Source organism: Chlamydotis macqueenii, chromosome 1 (genome assembly GCF_036417535.1).
Source record: "Chlamydotis macqueenii isolate bChlMac1 chromosome 1, bChlMac1.mat, whole genome shotgun sequence".
In the NCBI taxonomy this organism is placed as follows: Eukaryota; Metazoa; Chordata; class Aves; order Otidiformes; family Otididae; genus Chlamydotis; species Chlamydotis macqueenii.
In genome coordinates this window covers 65,181,993-65,206,494 of record NC_141556.1, presented here as the reverse complement: position 1 = coordinate 65,206,494, position 24,502 = coordinate 65,181,993, and positions in this window count along the sequence as shown.

Below are 24,502 nucleotides of genomic sequence, written 5' to 3'. Positions count from 1 at the left end.
CAGCTCAACCAAAATTCAGTTAGAAAATTTAGCTTCAGAATGCAGTCCCAGCCGCTGTGAGAAGACCAAGGTTGCCTCAATGTCAAGGAACATGCACATGTCCTGGACTACTGCTGCCCACGTGGCAACCGGCGAAGCCTCCTGGGCCCTCCTGTGAGACTCCCTCAGCTGTTCCCATCTTCTGCCCTCCAGTGGGACACCCACAACTCACACACTTGAGCAGCAATGTAGTGGCTTCTCTCCTATGCTGCAACGTCAAATGACAGACATAGCTGACTGCTTTCTGAAGCCCTGGGAAGTGGCTATCCAAAGTGACCAATACCCTTACGCCACCCCAAAACTGAATGTTCTGTCATGTAGTCAGTATGTTACCGCGCCCCATGTTACACAACCCAACACACAGATTTTCTCACATTGATCAAGAGAAAGGTAGAAAGGTCTTTTGGAGAAAATATACCTTTTCTTGGAGGACTAGGAGGCAAATTCTGCCAGTTTTACCCCAGGGCAACAGCTCAAGTGATAAAACAGATGATCATCTCTGTGATACTCTATGGCACAAGTGAAGGCACAGGACTTCAACTGTATGTGGACAGCCCTCTGCAACATTTTCCACGACAAAAAAAAAACTGCTTGAAAGAATCCTAACAGCCTCACACACATGCATCACTCCATAGAGCCAGGGCCTGCTCTGCCATTGCATGGATTGTGTAACTTTCTAACAAAACTCTGAAGATGCCTATGCTGTTAATGCATAATAGCCTGGTCTTTCAGGATAATCCATTTGTCCTATCTCCCCTCTCACGTCAGAATACAAAAGCCTCTGAGGTGCCTACTCTGTGAAAACAGTGGAGAAGAGAAAAAGCCCATGCATCAGTCTTAGATAAATAGTCATTACCACTCTGACAACTGTTCCCAGGTCTTTTTGCAGTATATGATTGCAGGATCATGCAGGCCAAAAGGGATCACTGGCCTGACAAAAACAGTTAGAATAAGGCTTGTTCTTTTTAGGGATCTTTTGCATTCAAAATTTCTGTGTGGTTTTCTGTTTATCAGGTCTTGAAACTGTGAATAAAGTTACTGACCTTTTTGTCTGAGCAGGGACAACATCGTATGCCGGTGCTCAGCTTGAATCTTCAAAAGACAGGATCTTCTAAGAGGCTATAAATATCAACCTCTTTGCCACTGCCCATGCCCTGGAGAGGAGCAACAGCAACTGTGCTCTGCTTCTAATCTAGAGCTGAGTCTATGCTCAAACCTAGGCTCTCCACAGGAAATGAGAGCAAGGCCATGCTCAACAAGGTGTTGCAGGCAGGCTTCAGGCATGCCTAGTGGGGTGAGTGCATGAAAGGTTGGGACCACGATTTCCCACATGACCAGTCCAAGCACATCTACTTGCAGTGCCGGTGGCTTGTGCTCAGCTTCATGAAACACCCAACCCTGAGGACATTTGCTTTCAGGAAAGATCCCACATCTGACTAGCCTGCCAGATGTGTCTCTACCACAGGAATACCTGCGACTTGTGGGCAACATCTGTTTGGGCTCTGCCTTTTGATACCATGCGTATGTAACATCAAGCTCAAATCATTGGCACGTAGGCATTAGTCTGTAAAATACACAGGACTTCGGCCTCTTTCTGTCCTTGTCTCCTAGGGTATAGCACAGATGCAATACAAAAAACCCTGCCCAATGTGCTTCAAAATATGTATATTTTCTTTCTCTCTACGTGATACCTTGCTCCCAGCCTAAGAAAGGTACCACAATGACTGAGGAAAAGCTTTTGAGGCCCTCTAAAGCCTCATCCATTGTATTTCAAACCACAGGTTCCATAATGACACCACCTTTTAATTCTGTGGAATTGATTTGCATTGGTGCTCCCAACTTCGAACCTTTCCTTCCTTTAGTAAAACTGATTGCAATTCCTATCCCTGCTACCACCATAATATCACAAGCTATTAACTGCAGCCATTAACTTCAGATAAAGAAACAACACTATTTTCTTCACTTCACCTCCAATCCATGAATTATGGACCTGGGTGAATTATAAGACTCTCAAGAGATTTATAAAAATGTTGCAAGCAATTTCTCAAAATATCTGTTAATTTCAATATCCTAGATTCCCCTGCCTTACTCCAGCCACACAGCTGCTCTGCAGCTGCTCTCTTCACCTACCAGTGCACCTTTGTGTATTTGTGGATTTTCTGTCCTCTGCAATAGGATGGGAAAGAAGAGGCTAATCTTTTGTTGTTGTTGCTGATACACACATGAGTTTTGTCCACAGAAAGAGAATGATTGGGTCTGTTATGATTTGAACTCAGTGCCAAATGGTAAGTAGTACAAGATGTTATAATGAAAAAACTCACACTCAGGACAGCCCGTGGACTATTAATGTGGATGCTAGCAGGGGCTTGGAGTTGTGGAGGGGCCCTGGGATGATTCTGAGTTGCTAGCCTCCTGTTAGACTTACTCCAAAGACATTGCCCTTGATCTCCACTACCTTTAGACATGAAAGTAAAAGTGAAACCTAAGGAACTAGCAACAACTGTCACTGGAGAAAGAGGGCGTTGACAGGTTAAGGGTTGTTCACACTAGACCTCCAGAGGGAACGGACACCCAAAGTATCCTCCACAACTGTGATTATTTCAGTAAGGATTCTGCACAGGAGAAAAGCAAAACGCAGTGATCATGTGTCCTTGAAGCTCCACATGGATCTGAGAGCCGATTTCTGGGGAATGCTATTAATGATGGATGATACTGAAAATAAATCAGTATAAGTTTGACCCAGAGCATCCAGTTCTTAACCCCTAGCTCAGCTGTTGCAGCATCCTTTGGAAGACTTAATATGAAATCCAACTCTGGTGATGTACAAAACTGTCACTGAACTATGCCAAATACCAAATCTTTAAGGAGGTTATTCTTGTGTTTTATGGGATGCAGAGCAGTAACCTACTTTCTGCTCTGATTAAGGGTAGGAAGTGACTACTTTTCAATGTTGCGTCATTTATCAAAAATAATAAAAAGAATATTAAAAGTCCCTTAGAAGCTAGATGCGTAAAATTAATATTTTGATGAATAAACTTATCTCAAATTAACTTAAGCTATGCAAATCCTTTATATGAGACATTGAAATGTTTTTGAGACACTAGGTTGATTTGGTGAAGTCTAGTAACAGCATCAGATTTTTCTGAACAACCTGATTTTCACGTTACAAATGTGTCAGCGTAAGTATGGATGCACTAATCATTCTGGTATAATTAACTGCCTGGTGAAATGTCTCATTAGCGTGGGGAGTTACTGATGAATAATTTGTCATGTTCTAATTATTCCTTTCTCACCCCTCCCTTCCTTTAAAAATACATAATTATAAGTATTTAGGAAATATCTTGCATAGTGTTGAAAATCTACCTCATCATTTAGATCCTTCCAACTTTTTTAAAGAGCAGGTTATGCTAAGTGCTGAGAATTAAGGTAGCTATGGATATAGTTCTATAATATTGCAGCACTGCACAAGGTCCTGCATATGATCTGGAAAGTTCCTGTTTGAGAAAGACCTCTGTTGGGCTTTACTGCCCCAAAGATGAAAGCAATGAGATATAATATTAGGCTGTGCACACACTCTACTGTGTCCGAAGCTGCAAGAACGTGGTAAATTCCTTGCTGACCAATTTAAAGATCACATGTGATATCAGCTTCCACTTCCTGACAAAGCTTTCCTAACTTAATGGAAATGTATTTTAGCATGACAAATGCTTCAAGAAGGTTTGCTCTAACTAGAGAAAGGAAGAGTTGACACGACCCTGGAATCTGCGAAAACCTGAGAGTGAGTTTGTTTGTGTTGCATACATACATCCAGTAAGTATTCAAGTTATTTGGTAGATGGGATTTATAGTAAACCTTGGGATATAATGATCAGAGCTGAAGCAGCAGGGTGAATGAATGATGCACAATCACTGTGCTGCTTGGGAAAACCAGAAAGGGCTCTAGCTTCAATTAGGATGTGTACCTTGATAGCATGCAGCTACAGAGTTAAAATGTAATGAACTTCACCCACTTTGTATTGTAGCGTGTCTCACTGGACTGGGCGTGATGTACGCTGTGGTTCTGCTTCAGGCAGATAGTATTAAGAAATCACTTCTGTGCTTTCCTTTCCTCTTCTGCTTTTGTTCTTATTTAGTCTGCAAATTTTGCTGAAGTGAGGGTAGAGAGTAAACAAAAATGACTTTGTGATATTGCACTTGCTTGTATACAAGACTTCCCACAGCGATGCATTTGTACACTACTGCAAGTGTAGCTTTGTAACAGATTCACTAGAATAGTACTATTAAATAATTTTCCATGTTTCAGTGCTTTTATACACTACGTGAAGTGCTAGACACAATGAATTTGCAACAATCTTTCAGTAAAATTTGAGCCAGAAAAAAAAAGACAAAATTCAAGTAGTCTAACTAACTACTTGAACAGGACAGGGAGGCAAGTAAGGTCAGTCGACTGTGTGGAAGGCCAAACAGTTGCAGGTCATCTGGCTCTAGAGAAAGCTAGAACTGGTCAGCTCTGTTGGTGAAACTGAATCTCAGCATCTTGAAGCAGGGTTCCCTAAAGGTAAATTTTTTTTAGTCTGTCTCCCAAACAAATGAATGCTCCATGTAGTCACATCACAAATGAAGCTCAAACTACTTTCTCTCTCTTTGTTCTCCCTTTTAAAATAGGAAAGAAATGGACAGCCCTTATGATTCAAAACAAGACTAATAATCCTTAGATTTATTATTCAAGAGACAAATAAACTTTATTTCATTAAAAAAAACCAAACGTGTTGGTGTTGGTGGTTTTTTGTGAGTCTCTTGCCTCAGAAACAGCGAGGGTAACTTCTAAGTATTCGTTAGATTTATCTATTTTCCCAAATTGACACTCATTTCTGTCACAATTTTTCAGTCTTAAAGCTGTTCAGCATGCTTCTACAATGTAAAATGCTTCTCCTAAACTCTTTCAAGTCCAGTTCTCATTATTATCACAATGACCCTGTCCTTTTAATAGCCAAAAGAGGAAGATAAAGTATTACATTTCTGAACACCCCCTCTGCAACCTTTTTTTTTTTTTTGCTGAGCACAAAATCCTAAGAAAAATATGGAGCATTGCCCTCTGGTTGCTTTTTGTACTAGCTGTAGTCCTAATTTTGTATTCTGACGTTGACTGAGAGTTCTGGGCTGATAATAATTCAAATCAAACTTACGAAGCAGAGAGAGTGCCTTTGATGAGCTCTCCAGTCTCTCAGTTGTTTCCTACATTTTATCATCCTTCCATACTTTCAGGTAGTTCTGTGCTTTTCCAGCACCTCCCACATTTTCATAGTTGATCTGGAAATGCAGTAAGTGAAAAGTCAGTGGAATGGAAGAACAGCAGGTGAAGAGCAGAAAAGTTAAAAGCCTCGCTCACTTGTTTTTCTGCACATATTTATTCTGCACATAATTCTTTGTGAAGGAATTAAGTATTGTGAGGCAAATAAATAGACCACACAAGGGAAATACCTTCCACTTGGTATTCATCAAGCATTCCTATCCCTGTGTTCTGAATGATACAGCTATAGATTCAGTTCCCTGGAATCATCCCTGTTTGCGTTCAGCACATTGTGACAGCCCATGCTGTGACAGAAGAAAGGCAATTTCTGTAATATATTCAGAGCTCTTTAGAAAGCAAGCATAGTCATGCTATTAAAAGAAAGGAGCAGGACCTAAGTGGGCTTCATTCTGATGCTGAGCCACACTGTTTTAGTGTGACTTCAGTCTCTATTGTTCACTCTAACCCACTGAGTCTCATTTTCCCATAATAAAATTGTAATAATGGTTCTACCCTACTTCACAGGGAGATTTTGAGGCTTATTTTGTTTGTGAAGTTTATTGAACTGGGAAATGGACAGAATAATAAAATGTCAAAATGATACACCATTATCCTCCTCGCTTCTACATCCCTTATCAAAACTTATCATATCTCAGAAATCATCAGTGTTAATGGCTAGAATGACAAATGGTATTCCAGGTTTCAGATTTTTTTTAACATTTCTCAGTGTTTTAATGAAGTTCTATGAAATTGTATAACTGAAATAGCCAAAATAAATAAACAAGTGTTAATGCAATTACCTTTATCCACCTTTCTGTCCTTTACTATTGCTTATTTTCCATAAAAGCACTCTCTTTCTTTCTCACTGGGACTGTGTCTGTTTGCACAGCATCTAACAACACTGTGAGTTTATAATGTGAACAATGAACTGCTGGAAAAGTTTACATTGAAGATTTTTTTTTGTCCCATGAAATACCTAAGGCTCCCAGTCAAGAAGATATCCTCCTCTAAGACAGAATTTAAATGAATACTGTCCCCAGAAAGGATTAATTTAAATGTAGACTTTAGAATTTCCCCAAAGGGAGGCTTGAATGCTTTTCGGACCTTTTCTTTTTTTCCTTCTCCAAGAAGCAAAAATTCTGAAGTTCAGGAATGCACAGACTTATCTGTGTCAGTTGTCATCGTTAGTGAGAGTAGGTGCTGTTCCTGGCTGTGGCAGGCTCCAGCTGTATTTGGGGCAGTGTATTACTGTCAAACAGCAGCTCTGTCCTTAGCAGTGAAACTTGTATTTAAATATAAGTTGTTGTACTTACATGAATGATTGGCTGATGTAATATGAAGTGTATTATGTGGAAGGCAGATAAGAAGATCTCTAGATGTAGCTTTTGGCCTTAAATAGTCAAGTAATTGACTCTTCTAATCTTTGGGAATGCTTAGGATGTTACTGTAACAAGTATATAGGCAATAAGTAATTTCTTGAAGTATCCTCATGAATGAAGTATGAGGCTTTGACAATATACTTGAGAATAAATGCCATCCTGGTTATCGCTACTGCAAGTAGTCTATTTGCTCTGGGAATTCCATATCCTAGGGTGAAACATGATGTTTTTATTTATAGTTTCAATATGGAAGCACCTTCTCAGATGATAGGATAACCTTTAATAGTATAATAGCTGGGAAATAAGCAGCTGAAGCTAATTGGACATATTGAATTCTGCCTTGTATCTGACAATTTGGTGTATGTCTATAGAGATGGAATTAAATTTATTTTTCATTCTCTTTTGTATTTTGATTTGCAGGTTGGAATTGTTTGTCACTCCTCCACTTCGGAAATCAAGAACATTAAAATGATCAGAGTTTGCTGACAGCCTTGGGGAAACTTTTGAAAACCATTTCATTTAAAAGCAATCCTGCCTCTGTAGTTTATATTACCTACTGTTATTTCCCGGTTGGTTGCTGCGGAAACAAATGCCATATCAAAACCAAAGGACTGCATTCCAGGTACAACAGATGCAACACATGTGATCCCTGGAGAAAGGCAATGCTCTGGGAGAGGGATTTGTCTGGCAGATGACTGATGTCTGGACTCTGTAGTTTGGCCGATTTGTGCCCAACACAGCACTAAAGACTGAGAACAAAGATGAATTTCAACCATTTTTATACTTTTTTGGTTGTTTTTTTTTTTTTTTTCCTGTGGACAGGTATCGTTTAGGACAGCTTAAAGTGTCCTTCAACTCATTCCTGTCAACTCATGACCCCTGGGAGCTGATCTGAGAGAAGTGGCTTTGGTATTACCTCAGCCTTGCTCCCCAGGGAGATTTATCTGCATAGAAAGGATGATCAAGAAGTCAGTTTGACTAGTTTCGTCCTGCTGCAGGAGTGGTTCAGAGCAAACATAAGAAGAACTGGCTTTCGCCTTTCTGAGCTGAAAATCTGTTGTTCGATTCTGCTGGGTACTGTTCAGCTGGTGAAACTGTGAGGTAGCAATAGCTTACCCCACAGAAATGAGTCAACAGAAATTACTATTAATTCAAATAACATACCAAATTTGTCAAGTAATGTTATGTAGAAAGAAGGGAACATTTGAAGAAAGGCAAATCTTTCCTTCTGTTAAATACTGAGAATGAAATGTACTGAATGTTCATTTCAAATTAATTATTCTTTCAAATTACAGGTAAAAATGATAAAGTGGACATTTAACCAGAAAAAAAACCAAAACCCCAACCACCTTCCCCTCAAATAAGCACAAGAAATATTTTCCTTGAGGTTGACAGATAGACTTGAAATAATGTAATTTGACAGGTTTGTTTCTGCCAGTAACTGAAAAAAAAAAAACATCCTGAAAGAAAGCTTTAGTTCTTATCCTCCTTTCTTGGCTTCACTAGGTCATGTTGGCAGCATGATGTCTTTTAAACATCTTTGACTATACCAGATGATTAAATCCTCCAAGCTGGCAATAATTTTTTTTATTGCCTCCATACATTGAACTGAAACCCCTTCCATGCCTTTTCAGTGCTTTGTTCCACAACTATCAGATCCTATACTTTTAGGTAGCATATCCTGTCTCTTACTACCTTCATCTTTTTTTTTTGTGGCAGGGACTCCTCAGAGCATGAAATGAACCCTACCAGCTGCCAGCCAATCCTGGCCCACCTAAGCAGTGTGCAGCATGTTGGTCTTTTCAATTTTTTTGCACAGCCTTAGCTAGAAAGCTTGATTAATTTTTTCAAAGACACTAGAAATTATATAGTTATAAATAGCTATGCAAATTTTATAACCTCAGTATTTTACTTAGAGTATAAGCTCATTGAAATAAAGTCATCCTTGTTTGTACAATGAGATCTCACACTATGAGGTGTTAATCAGTCATTCCAGCTTTACATTAAATGTGACATTTAAAGGTATGATGACATAGAAGAAATATTTCTATTTTCCATAGAAGAAATGACCACAAATTATGAAGTGTGCACATATAATGGGCTTTCAGAATCCTGTATGCTGTTGCTTTTTTTTTTTCCCCACAAAAAACAGAAGGGAAAATAAGACTTTTTATGACAAGATTTGCATTACCACTGCTGGCCACAACAAAGAGGTCCGCAGACTGGAGGTGAATCTCAGGAATGAAAATAATAATATAAACCTCTTATTCACCAGCCCTCACAGACTGTTTGCAGCAGAAGGATTTGGCGTGTATTGCAGAGTAGAAGTACTTTTTTAAGTGTGGAAAAGGACACTTAGAGGAGTTTGGCTAGCTTTGCTCCATGCAATTCCTTTACATAAAAGGCATTAAACTCTCAAATTCTATTCCTAAGGATGATTGAGAAAAAGGATGAACTATGTATTTTTATTTACTGCACATCAAAATTCTTAAACGTGAACTTTGGCTTTCAATTTGTCTTTGTGTGTGAGTTTTTTCACAACATGTTTCTGAACCCCTCAGGAAGATTAATAAATGAAGGAAATAATGCCAACTCTCTCTGAGAATGACTTATCTCTGGTGTTTTCTTGATTACCTCTTTGCCCAAATCACCTGCATTTGCTGTTCCGAATAGTTGTGCTGTTCCTAATGGCTTTGTTTGGTATTCCAAACTGATGTTGCATCAAATTATTTGCTTGTATGTTTGTTTGTTTTCCACAGGAGTTCTCTTGTAAATTAGTAACAGTTAATGGGGAGCTAAACCATTCTCAAATTGACAATCAAATTCACTCAGTAGGAAAAAAAAAAAAGACTTTAAAGAGAATTTACTGTTACAGAAATATACTCCAGGGATCACTGAGGATGACACATGAAAAGTGGTGGCCATTGGGGAAAGAGCTTATTAAAAGTATTTCATAAATAGCAAAGCCTAAATCAGAGACTTTTCTCATCCTTTCAAAAATAATTACCTCTTTTAATTGCACTGGATCATGGTATCTGATTTGTTATTGCCATTTAGAGGTACATACGACATATTCTTTTTGGTCCATAATTCACTGTGGTGCTTCTGGTGGAATCACTGATGTTGGAAGTAGGGAGGAAAGGTGAAGTTACACACAACTGTCTGGCAACTCGTGTCTTAAAATTTACTTACTTGAACTACTGTGAACTGAATCAGGTACAGAATCATCTGGAAATGAATGAACTACAAACTTATCTGAACCATTGTCCAGATGTCAACTGATGATCTCCATTCTCTAATGTACACAGAAGTTTACCTCTCTTTTAATACCTCATTTTCCCTTGCATTATTTGTCAGAGAGGCCAAAACATGATGAAACACTGTTGAATCAGTGCTGCTAGGCCTATCCAGAACAGAAGAACACTAGAAATCTCATCACAAATACTCTCTAATCAAGAAATCCAGATATGGCTCCAGTTCAACACATAAAATATACATTGACTGTCATGGCATATGAGCATTCATCATGTCACGTAATGTTTAAGCGTCATTTTGCAAATGACAGAGATCTAGAGAGAGTTTGCATAATTGTGTAAACTCGTCAGCCCTGGAGCAAATTGAAAATCTATCTCCATTTGAAGATGTATCTATTGCTGAATTAAAATCCTACCTCAGATTCAGAAACAACCATAAGATTTTTATTACGAACTAATGTTTTTAGCGAGTCTGCCAGCTTAACTCAAATATCTTTCTCAGGTACTCTCAGCAAGATCATGTTGTGAAAAGAAAACTGTCCTTTTATTTTCCAATTAAGAGTGACCTGTGTCATAAATATTTTCTGCAACACTGCTTCTGCAACACTGCTTCAGCCTTCTTATACATGTAGTTTATAACAGTTTAAGACAGTCACCATATAAAGTAATCATCTAACATGTCTATAAGGTTTAATGTTTGAAAACAGCATCTTGAGTCCTCATTCTAGATTTCTTGAGGAGAGTTTGGTAGGAATCTCTTCCCTAATTTAAGTAAAAAAAAAAAATCTAGAATCATACAAAATGTAAGATAGGTTACATTTCCAGATTTGGCAGCTTATGCGTCACTGAGAAACTTCTTTATACAGAAATGTGTCATAGACATCATAAACTTAACATCTCTTCCACTCTAGACTCTTCTGTTATTTAGTTGAAAAAGGTTAAGTATCACAGATGTACTATACAAGCCCAAGTGATTGACATGGACAATATAGGTTTATTAATGGAGCAGTTTACAAGGAACAGCATAACAACATGAACAACCTCAAGAGTATTAACTAAGCATTCCAGCAATTTTGATTTCATCAATCAAAATTAAAAGGTTTATAATTCTGATAGAACCTCAAAATATTACAAAAAATGCATTGTGAGCTAAATAAAAAAAAAAGGAAAAAGAATGTTATATAGCTCAACCTGATATATTTCATATTTTTGTTTTAGTGGGAGACAAATATCTGTGTTTCAGACAGCAGGAATGAGCTAACTTGTTCTCATCCTTTCCCTTTCCCTTTCAGTTTCACTTTCCCTTTCCCTTCCTTTCACAGAAGCACAGAATGGTTGAGGTTGGAAGGGACATCTGGAGGTCATCTTCTTCAATCTTCCTGTGCAAGTAGGGACCAGCTAGAGCAGGTTGCCAAGGAATGTGTCTAGATTGCTTTTGGATGTTTCAAATGATGGAAATTCCACAACCTCTCTAAGAAACCTGTGCCAGTGCTCAGTCACCCTCACGGTAAAAAAAAAAAAAAAGTGTTTCCTGGTGTTCAGAGGTATCATCCTGCGTTTCAGTTTGTACCCACTGCTTCTAATTCTGTCACTGAGTACCACTGAAAAGAACCTGGCCTCATCTTCCTTGTTCCCTCCCTTCAAGTATGTATATACTTGATGTCTCTGAACCTTCTCTTCTCCAGGCTGAACAGTCCCGACTTTCCCAGCCTTTCCTCATACGAGAGATGCTTCAGTCCCTTAACCATCTTTGTGGTCCTTTGCTGGCCTCTCACCAGTATGTCCACATCTTTCTTGTACTGGGAAGCCCAGGACTGGACACAGCACTCCACGTGTGGCCTCCCCAGTGCTGAGTAAAAGGGAAGGATCACCTCCCTTGACCTGCTGGCAATACTCCTAATGCAGCCCAGGATACCATTAGCCTTTTTTTGCTGCAAGGGCACATTGCTGGCTCACATAAATGCTGGCTTATTCTGTTTTCCCTTTCACTTTTCTTTTTTCTTTTTTTTTTTTCTCTCTCCAGATACTGAACGAAAAACCCCATAGCTTTTATAGAGCTTTAAATTCATTCTCTAAAAATGCATTGGCATGATAATTATTATCCAAGTAGATTGTTTTAGCTATAAGGATATCTATGAATTTCAAACAGTGTATTAGCGGTCTTTCAACAGGCAAGTGCTTCAGCCATGTCTCTTACTAGCTTGTAATACTCTTTGAAGAAAATGTGTGCTCTAGACTGTGACTGGTGACTAGATAAATCAAGTGGTCTTAACTCAGGTACCTCATGAATCTTTCTCTCAGAGGTCACTTGTTTCCATCTCAGACAGCATAATTAACTTCAGGAATGCAAGTTAGAAGTATCAGTTGACTAACTAATGGCCTATGGAAAATAACTGAGCTTATTTAAGTCTAGTTTTGAGTGCTTACATCTCAGAAATGTGGGCACTGGTGAACATTGCATTTGTATTATCTTCACCCTTGACAACTGGAAAACAATTAAATCTAGCTTCAATTAACTTTAAAAAATCAGCAACAAATCTTACAGCATTGCAAATTTTACTAAGGCCTTTCTCCAAATTCTTGGAAAGGATCCCTTTTGCTCTTATTTTAATGATTAGTTGGAGGATAAATGATTTAACTTCTGTGTACATCTAAGGTGACATGCTATAATTTATAGAAATGCCAGTGCAGTGAAATAACCCAAACACAAATGAATGTACTGACAATTCCTATGTAATTACTTCAGAGCTGTCACTTTTCTTTTTGTGCTCAGTATGTTAGTGCATAACAAATGTGAAACACCTTGGTAATCAATATTCCTTGTCAAGCACAACTATATTGCCATGGACTTACTACCATGTTATTCCTTCTGATTCTTCTTTTCTATTTATTTAATTAATCTAAGTGCATTGCATTACCATTCCTAACATATAGCACTGCAGCTTAAGTTGGATCATTAGCAAATACTGGACAGGGTGACTCCATTATTTTGCAACACATTTTTAAAAGATTAGGTAGCAAGCCATATCATTTACAGCACACTATAGGAACAGAATACTTGTTGAGATTTTTCTTCTTAATGCAACATGGACACAGGCTGTGCTAGATTGCATTATTTTTGTGTAGCTAATGTATATAAGAGGAAAAGAACAATGGCTGGATTTACTGAGGTGCTGCACTGAGTCATTGAAAGTACAATTTGTGATGAGCACTTTCATCAAACTAAAGGCAGTGTCTTATCAGTCTGTCCTTTATCTCTGTGATAGCTGGCTGTTCTGTTCAATGCATTTTCTCTGTCTATGAATCTGGAGAATGTGATCTTGTTTCATCAAGCCCTCAAACCCATTCCATTAAAGAATAGATGTAGATTCTAGATCTATCACAGATCTATAATCCATGTTGTCCCCTCAAAATTGTCTCTCTTTTAGCTGCTGCTTGGTCTTCTATCAGGGCACTGTGTCTACAGTGTTTGATAGCTCAGATTCCCAGTTCACTTCACATCCTGCTTCCCTCTTCATTCATCCTTGCTACCTGTGTATTAGTCTGTTCCCAGGCCCTTTTTGGAGTGAACCGAGTTCTCTATGGTGAAATCCAAGAGATTATTTCCTCCAGAACATGCTCCCAAAGCTCAGTGAGGATAAATCTACATAAAAATCTAACTCTGTTTATCCTACCAAGTCATCTGACACTATCCCAACTGTTGCTGCATAATTAAATATCCTTATATACCCTTTCTACCATGCACACAATTGTGCAGCATGTAGCCTTAGTGTCGCACTGTGAAGCACCACCCTGGCAGGCTGCAGCATGACAATGAACTTACTTCCGGCACTTTTATCTTCAAAAGTCACAAAAATAATTATCATATCTCAGGGTTACAGGACTTCTGCATAGGATGAAGGCAAGCCCAAGGCCAGGCACTGTGTTGAATAAATACAGACAGTCAGCTCCAGAAAGAATAAGCTGTGAAAGTGTGGATGTGGACCACTCTGAGAAACGGATCCTGGGACACAGCCTTTGGGTTGGAGCTCTTTACCTGCATAGTCAAACCTTCACTCTGGGAAGACAAACAGTGGTAGTCCTTTCACAGATTTGGGTCCAGGCTTCTTATGACGGCCATGCCAACGTAGGGTTTCAAGCTCTGGATCTAAATCTCACCTCTGGGTGAGAAATAAATAAATAAAGACGCTGCAGATGTTCCAACATGCAGAGGAAGTACTGCATGTAACAGTCAGTGGAAATTCAAGTAACTTGCTGCCCCAAGTCACTGACTCCCAATAGATCTATTATTATTAAATAATATATTTTTACATTTCAGCTTGAATTACTTTTATGCCAAGAGTGTAGGAAGGTACTGAACTGAAAATGTACAAACATAAATACCTGAATGAACATCTTTTCTGGTTCAACCATCTGAAACAGCAGCCATATTCAACCAAAACTTTTCTGCAGAATAGGGGAATTTCCAACAAACAAGAAACCTCATAGAAGTATATAAGTGAGAAACAAAGTTTGAGTGCCTCTGAAGGATAGAATTTAACTTACTGAGAGATTCAGAGTCATATCACAACCATCCTTTGACTTCACCTCATAATTTGTGAAATGAGCTATTTTTTTCTGGTGCTTACAGATGAGTTAGAACTGCTTCCATCAAGTTCTAAGTTACTGTCACAGAGATGTTCAGAAAAGTATGTAGATAACAGGTACAGTCTGTGAACTATTGAGCAGGATGGCTGAAATTCAATAAACTAATGGTCTACTCTACTGTGTGAAGCAAGCAAAACAAACACTGTTCCCAAGGCTTTCAATAATCCACACTCTCAAAGGTATTTTGCCAGGAAACAAAATGCAAGAGGCATATGAAATGCAAGAATTCTACTAGCAGCTTCTGACTGTCATCTCCCTTTGAAACTCATCCTTTTGGTCTCTGCACCTAGATCCCACTTCTCTTGCTTCCCCCTCCCCCCCACCTTTCTTTTTTTTCGGGGTTTTTTTTTTTTTTATTAGCCAAATGATAGGTCTCTGTTTAAAGGCTCTCAATCTGCGGTACAGATTACAGCTGTGTGTAGAAAGAACACAGAGAGGTGTATGGTCAAGGCACAGCAGAGAAAGTAGTAGTCATCTCCAGTGCCTCTGCCCAAGGAACATGTTGGGCCACCATTGACCTATGGGGCATCACACTGTGAGCAGGGATGTACCAGACAGGAAGGTCTATAGAGTGCATTCCTGTGATCATCAAAGTGAAAATGGACTAGAAGGAGGATTGCAAATATTTTCAAGATCTGGAGGACCTGAGTTGGGGAAAGTGGAAGGGACCAGGTTAGATACAGTAGGAACACCATGGGCTCATGAAGTACCACCAGGGAAATAATGAATTAACATTGAACTCTGGAGAAATTGTCTTCCACTGATACTGATAAACTCTGGAAACAGCACAAACAACAATCACATAGAAGAAAGCTCAGCAGCCGGTAAAAGAGGAGCATGGTACAGGTGCTGGGTGACTGGCTGCAGCTGCCAATTGCTGTACAAGCTGGATAACATGGCTCCAAAGCCAGCGTTCAATGCAGGCTGCTACTGCAGAGGGCTGTAGTTTAGTTCTGCTCTAACTCTGAGTTAGTTTTCAATTGCTAGTCTACGTAGAATAATGTTGATGTTATTCTTCCATGTATGGTTTGCTGTTCATTTTAAAGGTTATAATCTTAAAATGGAGCTTTTCTGAAGACCTTAAGACATTTCCTATATCATATCAAAATCCTTCTCCCTTTTCCCCTCTACAGAAATTACTGAATCTTTAAAAATTAATTATTGTTAGTGCACTAATGACATAGACATTTCTATAGAGAAACAATTTATAAAACATTTACATATAAAGATGGCCAGAATAAGGAAAACATTTAACTATTCCAGAATCAGGAAAACATTTTAGTTTGGATATTTGAAGTTTCTATGGAAAACACTGAAACATTGTAAATTTCACAGTATTTGTGTTATACTTTGAGCCTATTTCTTCTGGTCTTATGATCTGTGTTTCTTGAAAAGCTTACAAGCATAAAATGTTAGCTTTGAAACTGATTTTTTAACTTTCAGAAATTCTCTATGCACAAAATCATGAACTAAAATATTTTTGTAGAAATAATTTATAATTTTTATTTATTTGTTGCTTTCTTATATAAGGATGCTCTTTGTACTTATAAAGTCTTATTTCACTTTAACTTGCTCAGTTAAAACATTACAAGCTTAATTAGACAAGCTGGAAAACAATATACATTTTCCTGAAAAATGTTGTCTGCCTCTATGGACAAGTCACTTTGTTTCTCAAGCACAACGAATAGTGAAAATATAGTAACAAAGTGGGGAGGAAGTAGATTATGACAACAGGAGCTAAGTATTTTTTTCTGAAAAATGTAAATCTTCCACACTTTTAAATGTTTCTGTTGTGAATTGCACAAAACCTTCACAGGAGATAGTGAAAAGATGAAATATGGTCTCATTTTATGGGAAACTGATGATCACTGCACACATGTCAAGATAGATCTTCAAACTCCATGTCAGCCATATAGGTGGGTTTTGCTTTACCACTAGTTTTTATACTGTACTTTAAATGAGAATTTAGAGAAAGGTCAGCACTAAGGCTACAGGATAATTCATTTAGGTGCTATAGACTTAAATAGAAGCACTCTAGCTGCAAGTTTTCTTTTGTTAAAGAGCAAGCGGAATGCAACCAGGATCTGAACCAGAATGGAAAGCAGCTGGCGCAAGGGGTACATACGTGTGCCCTGAGACCTATGGGATCCCAGATGAATACCTAGGCGTGCGAGAACAAGGCTGTCAGACCTAAGGTCAATCACAACTATGTCTGGTGGGAAGAGATGGACGATTCATCTGACAGGATGGGGGAGTGTTACAAGGGATCACACATGCTGTCTGCCCTATTGAGAAACTTCATTAGCATGAGCTTATGCTAAGAGGTTGATAAGACAGGGAAACCATCTTTTCTGGGCCCCAAATACATCACTGGTGTACTTCCCAAAGAACAGCTGTGTAGAAGTAAAAGCTGCTGATTGCACCTAGGAAACTGGTAGGTTTACACTAACCATGAGTACCTGACTCCAGGAAAGAGCTTTCTCAGAAAACCTCTGCAAAAACTACCCATAGTTCTGTTAAGATGCTTGTACTGATCAATCATCACTTCAGCCTGGAAGGGCTGAAACTACAGCTCAGAGGATTCACACTGTCACCCAGGGGCTGCTCCAGACTGCCAAGGCTGGTGTCCTGCCTGCAGGAGCTGAGAAGTTGGTCGAACAGCCCTAACACAGGTGTCCTCAGAGAGTCTGTAGATATGAAATTAGCCTGGGTATCTTAAGACAGAGACAGCACCAAGGCTCTCTTAAGTCTAGAGTGTTCAAGAATCGAGGTCTTCCCAAGTGGTGTGTGGCCAGCAGAGAGCTCTTGCTCAGACCCTGTCACAGCCAGAGCTTGGGTCAGCAATCTTCACTGCATGGTGTGAAGAGGAGCCTCTTGTCCCATGAAAACTTCACCAACACAAACCTGTGTTTGGCATCTGAAAATACTATATCTCTATTTTTCCATGAACTTTGGTTGGCAAGCTTTAAGCCAGGCAAATTGAGGAGCTCTTAATTAGAGTGAGAATATTTTGCGGTGCTATGTCATCATACAAAACACCAGGTACCTTGCTGCCTTGGTAAAGCTTGAAAACAGTTTCTTATTCTCCTTTCTACTGATTATGTAAATGTTTGTTGTCGTTATGCTAAAAATGGATTTTTCCAGCCTCTTCTTAATAATTTTCTTAATCTTCACCAACATTACTACAGAATAAATTGTACATTCCATGTATTCAGGGACTTAATGCTGAAGGAGTCAGGTGTGATTTCAGGTGCCTCTATTTCTGGGGTAGATAGCCTGAATTTACTTTAAAAATAGTTGGCAATTTTTCAGAAGGGCTTGACAATCAGCGTCCTTTAAAGTTTCTCATGATAAGCATTCCAAATAATGCTTTACCTTTTCAGGAAAGTACTTGTGACGTTAATGTATTTTGCTTCATATACAGGCACTTCTTTGCACAGGACTGCATTAACCTGAGCTTGTGAGTTGTATCCCCATGAATGAAACATCCTTCTTGAACATTTGTTTGTGCAAAACCAGATCTACATAAATATTTCACAGAAAGTGAAAATCATACTTGAATTCTCTGTGTCCTAATATATTTTTTTTTCAGTCTGCTGTAATAATGAACAGGTTTTTTTCAGCCTTGACACAAATCAGTGCCATCTTCCTCAGTATTTTCAGGTTTAGGATGCTTGCTATTTTTCACATTTCAGCTGCTGAAAAGCTCCTGTGCAGTAAACAAATATTCTTTTCAATAGTCAAAGACTATTAGAGTTTACTTGAAGCTGCTGTACAGCTGGGATCTCAGTTTTATTATATTTCTATATTTTAGTAAACAAGATATGCCCAAGTGTCTTTTAAGAAAATATCAGTAACATTTCCAAAACATGTATGGAGCACAAAATCGCCCCTTCCTTTCTTATGTGTGCCAGGTTGAATAACAGGTGATTCAGCATGGCAGGGGTAGGATGTAGTGGAGGGATTGGATGTCTTTGTAGCAGCTCTAAGTGAGCATAAATCCTGTAGCCCCTGAAAGAGTTAAGCAAATACCATGTCAAAGGTGTGCTGCAATCTGAATGACTCTCACCTCCTGCAGCAGATTTAGCTTCTGTGCTGTGGGAAGAAACACAAACTCAGCTTTCTGCTGAGCTGTCAGCCACGAATGTGGTGAAACCCATTCTTAAAATGGGCAGTAAGTGTTCACATTTGACTGGTTTCCTTTTTTTTATCTACAGTCCCTATCCCCATCTAACTGTAAGCTACTTGAGGCAGTGAATCAATGTGATTTCTGAGTTTTTAAAGCCATTTGAATTTCAGCCCTGTGCCCTGTAACTTGCTCAGGGTGTCCAAAATTGGCTGGCAATGCCCAGCCTGTCATCCCTTATTAGTTAAAAGGGATTAGGAGCACAGTACTTCAAATGGATAGCAGTGGCAATGATGAGGGATAACTAGCTGTGACCATGTTATGGACTGCAGTAATAGAGCTTGGGGTGCTCCCACTCGGTGCACAACACTGCTGTGCAGTGGGAACCCCAGGCTTTGGATGATGTCTTGTTGAAGTGACTGATGCCTCTAGACAGAAAGATGCAGAAAAGCTGTGATCAACGCTGCTCTGAATTCTTATTCTGACAAGTCTCTATCAGGAGCTGAGTAAGCCTGTGCTAGGCTGTAGGATCTTGAAGTTATGTAGTGCTTTGCCTTCACAGGTCTGAGATGATCATCATAATCCCACATCCTCCAGCATGGCCCTGAGTGTCCTCTGTGGGATGAACTGCAAGAGCCACAAATTAACAGAGAAAGAGGAATAGAGCAACTGCACTTTGATCTGTGCTTCTCAGGAACGTGTAATGGACTTTGTAGATAAGGTGATTTTCCATGCAGCAATAACAACTCCTCTATTGTTAACCCCACAATATGCCTGTGCAGTGCCCCTTAAATCCTTTATAAGATTACTTTACTTTCACACCTACTCCAGCAAGTAAGAATATCTCTATAGATAAAGGAAGTTTGTCTGCCAGGTTAGCACTAAGCTGCAGGGCACTGAGGCAGGATAGGACTTGGAAATGGCAGACTTTACAGACATGCAGTATATTCTGCCATCCTAAGTCCAAACAGGAGCTGCAAAGGAAGACAAACATGGGTGAAGAAGCAAAAGACAATAAAGCACAGACACAGTTGTACACATGGAACAAACTATGCAGTTAAACCTGGGGTTGCGTTAGTAACCGTTTCTGAATGGCTGTGGTTGCAGCAAGGACAATACTGCAGGAGTTTTGGGATAGCTACTACTGTACAAGAAACTTTTCCAGTTGGGCTTGCAGACCTCTAACCTGTTTCTCCATCAGTGAAGAATCTCCTCATGTCTTCACACAATCTCAATCTGTAACAGCCACAGCAGCAGCCTGGTTTTCAATGGGAAAAGACATCTTAGAAACATCAGTCTGGCCAGTTGAGGCATTATCATCAGTAAATACAGATGCTGTAAGTGGCATAGCATCCAACTCTGAGAAAAACTTATTCCCTTTCTTATGAACACCTGGTTACACTTCATGGTGAAGACTTACAGTGGTAGAGGGTAAATTTCTGAGGCAGAGAGTGCTTAGTATATTGTCCATATTAAGGAAGTGAGATTGTAGATGCAGGAATTGTACTCTTGTATCTTGTTGTATCCCTTCCTCATTCTCTTGGAGATGCTTTTTGCCATGCTATTAGAGAAGTCCTTGGGCTACCATGTGTCCTGGTGCATGGTACATGATGAGGTCCCCTATGAATCAAAGCCACTGCTGAGCTCCATCTTTGTCCCGTAACAAAGCCCAGTATTTGGGAGCTGCATGCATAACAGACTTAATAGTGACCTCACTTCCTCTTATCCTTACAGTCCCCTGTATTTGTGAGATGCATAAAATGGTGCTGGATCAGAATGGTGCTGGATCACTTCGCTATCTTTTGTGGAGATTAAATGACCACATAAAATGCAATATACATTCCACATCAGACTTCGCGATATCACTGAAATCAGCATCTGTGTAAGTTCATACTGTGAAAGAACTAGAGGATTCAGTCTGTCTTTCTGCTATAGAAAAATGTGATTAACTCCTTAGCCATAAATTAGAACAGCAAGTAGGAGAGGCAAGCCTCTACCCTCAAAATGAACAATATGGCCTGCATGCCATACAAGAGAATAAGTTTATAAATATGCCACTCTGTAAGCAAGTAAACATTTTAAACTAAAGTTTAAGAGCATTATCTATTCCCAAGCTGTATAATAATCTATAATTGCAATAGAATGTTAGTTTTTTAACAGCATCAGAAGGAAAAAGCTGGAAAATCCTTTTCTAAGCTTGTTAATCCAAAAGCTATTCTGACCCCTCTTGCCTTTCTTCCCTTCCCTCCTCTGTCCCACAGCATATGGAAAACATTCAGCCAGGCGAGGAAAGAGGAGCAATTGCAAGTGCCTTCATCCATGTGAGCAATCTCAATGAACTGAGCGCTGAACCTAGTAATGCACAGACCTTTTTTGATGATGATCAATCGGAGCAAGAGCAAATTGCGCACAAGCTTCACAGTGTTTTTCTCTGATGAAAAGAATTTTGACATGAGAAGTCTCAAGGCATCTAAAACATCCCAGTGTTAAAGGGGTAAACATTAACTGCTTTCACTTCTACCACAAATATGTTGCATGGCTTTGCAATGTATGGGAACTGGCCCAGAACTCTGCAACAAAATTATTAAGGCTTTTTTCAGGTCTTTCATGACCTCCACTAACTCATACTTTGTCTCCTGTGAGAGATGGTTCCTGTGCTGGCTCTTCCTGACACCTGATTTACACAGAGAACTTTATCACTGACTATGTGATCAGTAAAACTTCCAACAGTACCTGAATGGATGGCAAGGGCCCTTCGCGAAGCCCTCTTACAGTATTTCTCACACCTGACCTAGCTTACTAGACCAGACAGGATCATAGACCTTACTTGTTCGTAACACCACACAGCTGTCTGGAGGATATTTCACATAATAATGTAAGTTCATTAAAGATTTATATCAGCACTATGGGGAAATTAGTCTGTCATTATCTGGCAAAATCACCAAGTGAGCTTAAGAGAGGCCTAAAAGAATGAGTTAAAGTAATATATATAATAAGATATGCTCTACATAGGAGATAAGGAGGCTTTGTCTAATAAAACAAAAAAAAAAAGACAATGTTGGACACATGTAATCTGTTCAAACAAGAATTAACATCCAAAAGAACGGTTGGAAGTTTGTTTTAACCAAGCAAAATTCTTCAGACTTAGTTCACCCATCTGTATTATTTTCCCTTTGTCACAGTGCTTGATTTCATTATGATGTTTACCCTCCCACAAGGCTTTTTCTTTAACATCTCTCTGGAATCAGCTGTAATGTGAAAATCTTCCAATACAAAAACTCCTGTTCAAAGAAGCATCTTTAAACCTTGGCACTGCTTTTACAGGTCATCAAGCAGGCATATGACATCACAAATGAGCAAAGCTTCAAGATTTTAATCCATAAATTAAACTACATTTGATGTATTACGAGGATGATTGTAGATAGGATAGGATAGATTCCCACGGCATATACTGCAAAGACACATTTAACACCTGCTTGTATTTCTTTGTGCTTTTTTGGTACTAGTGCATGAGAATGTGCAACAAATATGGTTATGGTTGCGATAATGCCAAACTGAAATGTGTCACCAGAAATACACCAGTTTCCAGACTTCTTGGATAACTTGATGCTGGGAGTGATTTCTTTCACCAGACCAGATTGACAGCCACAACTCTAGGGAGTGGAGAGGAGTGGAGAAAGGGCTACTTTATTTTTAAATGTGATGTGTGATCCATTTTCAAAGTGGGTCTGGGAATTTGACAGGTTATCTGCTGGTGCAGATGCATCAGACTTTGGCAACGCCCTTGAGCTCTTTGGTCTCTTCCCACAACAGTTTTGGCTTAGGAGGTGCCACAAAAACAATTGGTTTGTTGCCCTGTTCTAATAAGCAACCGGTGGCTGATGCTGCATGGACGTATGTGGAACTGATGCTCTGCAGAATCTGCTCAATTCAACTTATGATTATGCGGGAAATTATTTTATGATACAGTCATTTCCCCCCTAGTGCCATGTCTCTATGAATGCTGTTTAGGAAATTTTAGTTTTCTTCTTTAACTTCCTTCAATATGAAGGGATTGAATACGTCCAGATGATTGTCTCCCTAATATTTTGTCCTCCCCTCTCAAGGAAGCCCTTTGCAAAACATGGGTACATTTGGAGCTGTGCTGTGCAGGAACAGGACTTCTGGTGAGGAAAGGAACAGAGCTGAACAAAAGTTTGATTACAATCCTCCCTCCAGCTTCCTTCTCCCCTGTCCTCATCCCCAGTAAACCTCTTAACATTTTCCAGGAATGCTGACGCTGAGAACACGCTCATGAAAACCTCCAGTCTTTACAGAGAACTTCAGCAGCAGAAAGTGTGTAACAGAAGGGGTTAATGGAAATTATATTTTACTTCACCATTAAATGATTATTTCAGTGTCAGTAGTGATTTTGCATTACTGTTTTGGGTACCAAGAAAACAATATGCAACACCTATCAGAGTCAAACTCTGCTTCCTTCTCTTTCATCCCCCAGCTGGATTTCAGGGGAAGTGTCAATGCAAAATGCGTAGAATTTCTAGTCCTTTACACTGTAATATCTCATCTTGATAATAATAGTGATTAGTTATTAAGAATCTGTCAATAATAGAGGGAATTCACCGACCAGAACAATATTTGAAATAGCAAGTGCTCCTGGACTACAAAGTGGAATAAATATAAGCAATTAGATCTCTTTAAAGGTGTAGCTAAGTAAATTTTATTATTTTTGTTAGATACAAAATAATGACTATTCAAAATGTGCAGGTTTTACTACAGTTAAAACTTCTAATCATAGCGTCAATTGTTGTGGAAATTATTTTAAATAAGAAGGAAGAAATCATAAGATTTTTGATCATCCTGAATAATTTATTTTCTGCTTTCATGTTTATTTAGCTGTCAAAAGATTTGCTCAAGGCATATATGCAGCAAGGCTACTTAATTCAATTGTTCGTTATGTTATAAATGAGCAAACCATTTATTTCCTTAAGGAAGATGAAGCAGAGAATAAACTATGTACCTCCAGAAGAGAATGAGAATTTAGACAAAAGCTAATGAAACTTGAGAAAGGAGTGATGAATCACAGAACTCTAGGTCATGAAGGAGAACTGTGTAAATCATTGATTTTTTTCCGTTTACTGTCAATTCTGAAAAATGAGGAGAAAAGAAGAATTGTTTCAGATTAACCTCAAATGTGTTATTTATCTGGAGCCAAAAAAGAAGAAAAAAAAATGGTTTTGCAGTTAGAAATATGAACACAAAAGCCTTGCATTCATTCTGAAGCTAGAGGGTTCAATTTAAATTTGAATACTGGTGTTTTGTATCTTTTTTTTTTTTTTAAAAAAAGGAAAAAAGTCTTAGAAATAACCACTTCTTTATAACTGAATTTTCATTTTGTATGCCAATGGATACATATATGTTTTCCCCAATGTGTCAGATGTAGTTTAGAAGAAATGACTAAGGCTAAGTTCTGCCTTTTTTTTTTTTGGTTTATTTGAAAAGATACAACAGGACAGTAACCAGAAAGACCTTTATAGTAGTCCTTTTATAGATATGTGGGCCAGAATTTAACTAGGCAGCATTAAACTCCAAAATTATCAAGTATTTTGAGATGACCATAAATGCCGACTGCATTTTGAAAAGCTGCCTTATCAGTTCATAGTACTACTGCTTTAACTTTGTAAAGAAAAGTTAGATAAAGTGGGCTCAGTTCCCTCTGGAGCAGTCACAGAGTCAAGAGGAGGGTCCGTACTTCCCTGTAAGACAGCAGG